The sequence below is a fragment of the Leuresthes tenuis genome, unplaced genomic scaffold (assembly GCF_036924035.1).
Source record: "Leuresthes tenuis unplaced genomic scaffold, fLeuTen1.0.hap1 SCAF_6, whole genome shotgun sequence".
NCBI lineage: Eukaryota > Metazoa > Chordata > Actinopteri > Atheriniformes > Atherinopsidae > Leuresthes > Leuresthes tenuis.
This window is the reverse complement of record NW_027325360.1, coordinates 29,876,459-29,883,150: the sequence shown is the minus strand read 5'-3', so window position 1 is coordinate 29,883,150 and position 6,692 is coordinate 29,876,459. Positions and strand designations below refer to the sequence as shown.

The following is a 6,692-nucleotide window of genomic DNA, read 5'->3' as shown; positions in this document are numbered from 1 at the left end:
TGTGCTGGAGTGTGTCCTTATAAACCTGAAGGGGGTGTGGTTATTGAGGTTGAGGAGGAGGGTTCTCAGCGGAGGGAGGTCTACACAGCCAGGGTTTTCTTGACTGCTAGAATCTCACCCCAGTTCTGGCAACTGCGGAACAGCGTGGAAACTCGATCCGCTATATCATTCATCTTCTCCACCCAGGCTGCATGAGGTATTGCTAACAGCGTCCTAAACACACCACAGTCAGAGTTATAGCACTCAAGAACAAAAAGATCCCCGTCTTCATTCTCATTAGATTTCCGGTGGCTTGCACGGAAGAACCAACGGCCTGTAACGCCTGTTTTCGATTGCCACACAGCAGTGAAAACCATCCTTGTTTTGGCCAGCTCAGCATCATCCAGAGGATTCCTCAGTCTCGGACTCTCCAGTCTCGGCCGTTTGGCTGCAGACGTTGCCGGGATTTCTTCGGGTTCTTCTTTCACTGTTAACACCTCCTCAGCCGAGCCCATGCCTCCTTCTCTATGACGCGGTATCGCTAGTTTCAACACTCCCCAGTCGTTGGAAGTTAGCATACCCACAGTGGTCAGAGGTCCCGGCTTCTCACCACCCTCGTCAAGCTGATACAGACAGAGGTCACCTGTTTCATACATGAACACATAGCCCCATCTTCCCCGCAGTCCATAAGGCTCCAGTGACCATTCTTCCCGTAGAGACACGGGCGGCGGTTGCTGCGTTCTGCACAGAAACACCATCCTTTTCTTGGGAGCATTAGGTACCAAGGGCTGATCTTCAATTATCGTTACCGGAGTCTCACAAATGAGAGACCGCAGAGCACACGTCCTCTCCGGGGCCTGCGTAGATTTATCCTCTACACTCACTCTGCTTCTTGTCCTCGGCATCTTGAATCAGCTATCTTTCACCCCAAAGTCGTTCTCTACACACTGACTGTCTCAGGGTTTTTATCCTTTACTCGAAACACCTCCCCTGTCCACCCATTGGCCCTCAAACCTGGGGGTCGAACAATACCCCACCCCACACATCTAATTATTTTCCCATCTTTACCTTACAGGGACCGGTCTTTGAAGCTGTTAAAATGCTGACCGCTTCTACAACTTAACCTTTTCTATTAACCCTAACCCTTTCTCTTATTTAAACATTCAACTAATATATTTCTCACAACCTCCTGACTTTAGCTGTAATCATTCTTAACCCTAGCCATAAACTCCCCCTTCCTTCCTTAGATCTCTTCAACAGATGGCTAATCTATGTCAAACAGAGGTCACACGTCAAAATAGCTTGATCGATCGATAAGAGGTCAAAAGTCATATCCCCAGATGTCAGCAAACGGATGTCAAACAAAGGTCACCTGTCATATTAATTTGATTGATCGATAAGAGGTCAGAGGTCACCTGTCAAAATGAGTTTGAATAAAGGTGTCCTTTTATTTCTCTCGCATTTGATGATGTATAGTCGGGCATTCTCACCCTTTCTCATCAGCTTTTTGCAAATTATGATCTGACATTCACACCTACTTGCAGTCGAACAGCTCTGCTCCCGCTTTTGATTATGTTTGGTTGGATATTCGAACCTTTTCTTAACTTCTTTTTACATATTTTGGTTGGACGTTCACACCTTCTTGTAGCCGAACACTTCAGCTCCTGCTTTTGATGATGTATGGTTGGGCATTCACACCTTTTTTTTGCCCATTTTTCAGGAATTATGGGTGGACATTCACACCTTGCAGCTGAACACCTCCTATCCCACTTATGCTCATGTGCGGTTTGATTTTCGAAAAGTTTCTTTCATGTTTTCTAGCAATTATTGATGGACATGTAGACCTTCTTGCAGCTGAACACCTCCGCTCCCGCTTTTGATCATACATTGTCAGGCATTCGCACCTTGTCTTACCCACTTTTTACAAACTTTAGTCGAACAGTCACACCTTTTTGCGGCCGAACACCACCTCTCCCGCTTTTGATGATGTATGGTCCAGCATTCTTACCTTTTCTAACACATTCTTCAGCTATTATGGTCGGACATTCACACCTACTCAGAGCCGAACACCTCCGCTCCCGCATTTGATGGTGTATAGTCGGGCATTCTCACCCTATCTCATCAGCTTTTTACAAATTATGATCTGACATTCACACCTGCTTTTGATAATGTATTGGTAGGCATTCGCACCTTTTTTTTACCCATTTTTCATGAATTATGGGTGGACAGTCACACCTTCTTGCAGCCGAACACCTCCTCTCCCGCTTATGATCATGTGCGGTTTGATATTCGAAAATTTACTTTCTTGTTTTAAAGCAATTATTGATGGACATTCAAACCTTCTTTTTGATGGTGTATAGTCGGGCTTTCGAGCCTTTTCTTTCCGGTTTTTACAAACCATGGTGGGACTTTCACACCTTCTTGTAGCCGAACAACTCCGCTCCCGCTATTGATTGTGTACAGTCGGGTATTTTAACCTTTTCTTACCCGCTTTTTACCAACTATGGTCGGACATTCACACCGTCTTACAGCGGAACACCTCTGCTCCCGCTTTTGATGGTGTATAGTCGGGCATTCGAACCTTTTCTTACCCGCTTTTTACAAACTATGGTGGGACATTCAAACCTTCTTGTATCCGAAAACCTCCGCTCTCTCTTTTGATCATACATTGTCGGACATTCGCACCTTTTCTTACCCGCTTTTTACAAACCATGGTCGGACTGTCACATCTTCTTGTAGCCGAACACATCCGCTCCCGCTATTGATTGTGTACAGTCGGGTATTTTAACCTTTTCTTACCCGCTTTTTACCAAGTATGGTCGGACATTCACACCTTCGTACAGCGGAACACCTCCGCTCCCTCTTTTGATGGTGTATGTTCGGGCATTCAAACCTTTTCTTACCCGCTTTTTCCAAACTATGGTCGGCTATTCACAGCTTCCTCTCCACCATACTTGTATGGTGGGATATTCACACCCACTTGCATCCGAAGACCTCCCCCCCAAATTTTGTTGATATTTAGTCGGACATTCGCACCTTACCCGCTTTTGGCAAACTATGGCCTTCTTGCAGCCAAACACCTCTGATCTCGCTTTTGATGATGTAAGGTTGGGCATTCAGACCTTGCTTCACCTGCTTTTCACCAAATATAGTCGGACATTCACACCTTCTTGCAGCCGAACACTTCCGCTCCACCTTTTAGTGTTCTATCACACCTTTTTTTCACCGCATTTTATACATTATGGTCGGAAATTTTCAACCACTCTCATCCGAAGACCTCTCCTCCCGCTTTTGTTAATATATTTGAACTTTAGTCGGACATTAACACCTTCTTGCAGCTTAACCACCTCCGCTCCCTGTTTTGATCATGTATGGTCTGGCAATACTACCTTTTCTTACCCATTTGTGAGTAATTATGGCTGGACATTCACACCTACTTGCAGCCGAACACCACCTCTCCTGCTTTTGATGATGTATGGACCGGCATTCTTACCTTTTCTAACACATTTTTCAGCAATTATGGTTGGAGATTCACACCTACTCACAGCCGAACACCTCCGCTCCCGCATTTGATGGTGTACAGTCGGGCATACAAACCTGTTCTTACCCGCTTTTTACAAACTATGGTCGGACATTCAAACCTTCTTGTAGCCGAACACATCCACTCCTGCTTTTGATGATGTATGGTTGGGCATTCGCACCTTTTCTTACCCATTTTTCAGTAATTATGGGTGGATATTCACACCTTCTTGCAGCGGAACACCTCCTCTCCCGCTTATGATTATGTGCGGTTTGATATTCGAAAATTTTCTTTCATGTTTTATAGCAATTATTGATGGACATTCATACCTTCTTGAAGCCGAACACATCCACTCCTGCTTTTGATGATGTATGGTTGGGCATTCGAACCTACTTTTTGCCCGTTTTTCATTAATTATGGGTGGACATTCACACCTTGTCGCAGCCAAACACCTCCGCTCCCTGTTTTGATCATGTATGTTTTGACATTCGCACCTTTTCTCACCTGCTTTTTACTATTGTCGGCCAATCACAGCTTCCTCTCCACCATACTTGTATGGTAGGAAATTCTCACCCACTCTCATCCGAAGACCTCTCCTCCCGCTTTTGTTAATATTTAGTCGGGCATTCGAACCTTTTCTTACCCACTTTTTACAAATTATGGTCGAACATTCACACCTACTTGCAGCTGAATACTTCCGCTCCACCTTTTAGTGATGTATGGTTGGCATTTGCACCTTTTGTTACCCTCTTTTTATACTGATTGCTGAAGATTAAGTTGTTCTTTCTCAAACTACAATTTTTTTTTAATTGTTGAAACTTGATTTGAAGTGGATAAATAAGGAGGACAAACAGTTTTAAGTCACGCTGATAGAAGAAATTAATTTTATAGCAAAATCTGTATTTCGTCATATGTCGAGAGATGCTTATTGCTGAAGAAGTTCTTTCACATTCTACAAAGTACAACGTTGTTTATCGTTGAAACTTGATTAGACATGAATAAATATGAAGGACAAAGCAGTCTTAACTTGGTTTGAGTTAATTAATTCGTTTTATAGGAGAATCCGAATTCGTGCTTATTTTCGGATTCCTGAAGAATGAGTCTGGTTCTTTCTCATAATACAAAGTTTGTTGTTTATTGTTGAAACTTCATCAGAAGCGAAGAAATAAATGAATGCCTATCAACAAATGTGGGATCTAAACTCTACTGCTTCCTCTAAAATAATTTCTTTTCTCAATTCAGAAATGTGTGTGTGTAAGTCACAACACCCGTGACACCAAAACGGCTTTCTTTTCTCTCTTTTCTCTACACTCTGCACTATGAGCACACACACCAAATCAGAAAGGCTTTTTTCTCTCTTTTCTACATTATGGACTGTGGGGACACAAAACCGCTCTCTCTTTTTTTTTTTTGATTGTGTGCCAGGGCGTTGTCTCACGTATTAGATTATGCTTAAGATACGAATGGGTTTATCAGTCACATCAGAATCCATACATACTGATCCTCCCGTAATAAAATGGTCGGATCTTATCAAACACACTTTGTTTCTTGTGACAATCAAGTCAGCGAAACAGCGTATACACGTCAAGACACTGAATCAAGTTTGCCACAAGAACTCATAAGTTTGGCAGTATTGCTCTGCCGTCAGCAATCATACACCCATTTTATTTTCGTGAGACGTGCAGGCACCTGTTCATCTACTGTTCTATCACTATGAATTAGTTTATCTATTATCAATAAGGATACTTCTACAACTACTATCAAAGTATGTCCAGACTTCTTATGTTGTCAGTTGCTATATATGAATAAGTGGGTAGCTACTGACAAGCATTAAGCATGTCACACAGCCCAAACATATAACATTTCAGGACACACCACACAGTTAACAACCACAGTGAAGTGTCAAAGCCCAAACATTCAACAGGACACTTACACAACACATTCAAATCAAACAGTCAGACAACATACAAGAACATATACCCCAGCCGGCATTGCTCCCTGCCTATTTTCCTACAGCTCACTATGTGTGCGCACACCTTTATTCATAAACTCTTCAACTTATACTCTTTTACCGAAGCTGCTACAGCTCGATTGGCCGAATACCCTTAGATCCTATTTCGGTGAATTTGACATCTGCCTTACATGTAACAGATTAGCGGTTTAGCAGTTTTAATTTAGTTTGAGTGAAGGAATTCATTTTATAGCAAAATCCGAAATCGTGAAGCACTCATGAAAGTAAGCTTATTCTCGGATTCCTGAAACTTTAGATTTGCTCTTTCTTTTACTGCAAAGTACAACGTTGTTTTTTTTGTTTAAATCTTTCTAGACATGGTAAATATGAACCACAAAGCAGTTTTAACATAGTTTGAGTGAAGGAATTCATTTTATAGATAAAATCCCAAGAGTCTGCAGAGAAAAGAGAGTGAATGCGAAGTAGACTTTAACACGGCTATGGGAGCGAGCCGAGTGTCGGCTAACCGGGAGAATTGCTTGAAAGAAACGCGACACCGAATGAGCGGTCAGAACAAAGCCTCAATACGGGATTCTCGTGGTGTTTTTGTTGCTGCCTTGTCTTTTGCATAGAGTAAAAGACAAGGCAGCCATCGAATAGGGCCCGATTGTTCCTACTTGGTCAGCCGAGGAGCAAGGGGGGGGGGGCAAGCGTCTCAACCAAGCAAAGCTCACCATGGGGAAGGTGGCTATACCAACTAGCCTGATGCCCTGCTCCCGCAGTGACGGATAATCGTACTCTGGTTTCTCTTCATAACATACAAGTCTTTCGCCTTTTACTAAAGACTTCCGTGGAGAGCAGCACTAATGAGTTGTTTCTATTATATTACCGGGAGTTGTGTAAGTGTCCTGTTGAATGTTACATGTTTGGGCTTTGACACGCTTCACTGTGGTTGTTAACTGTGTGGTGTGTCCTGAAATGTTCTCTGTTTGGGCTGTGTGACATGCTTAATGCTTGTCAGTAGCTACCCACTTATTCATATATAGCAACTGACAACATAAGAAGTCCGGACATACTTTGATAGTAGTTGTAGAAGTATCCTTATTGATAATAGATCACTAATTCATAGTGATAGAACAGTAGATGAACAGGTGCTTGCACATGTCTCACGAAAATAAAATGGGTGTATGATTGCTGACGGCAGAGCAATACTGCCAAACTTATGAGTTCTTGTGGCAAACT

At 42.8% G+C, this 6,692-nt stretch overlaps 1 non-coding gene across 1 annotated transcript; it reads left to right on the top strand.

Annotated features, from left to right (window-relative positions):
- Positions 1–6,244: 6,244 nt before the first annotated feature.
- LOC140310805 (U5 spliceosomal RNA) lies at positions 6,245–6,360 on the top strand. Its single transcript, XR_011916841.1, has one exon. It is a non-coding gene; the product is annotated as a U5 spliceosomal RNA (small nuclear RNA).
- Positions 6,361–6,692: the final 332 nt, after the last annotated feature.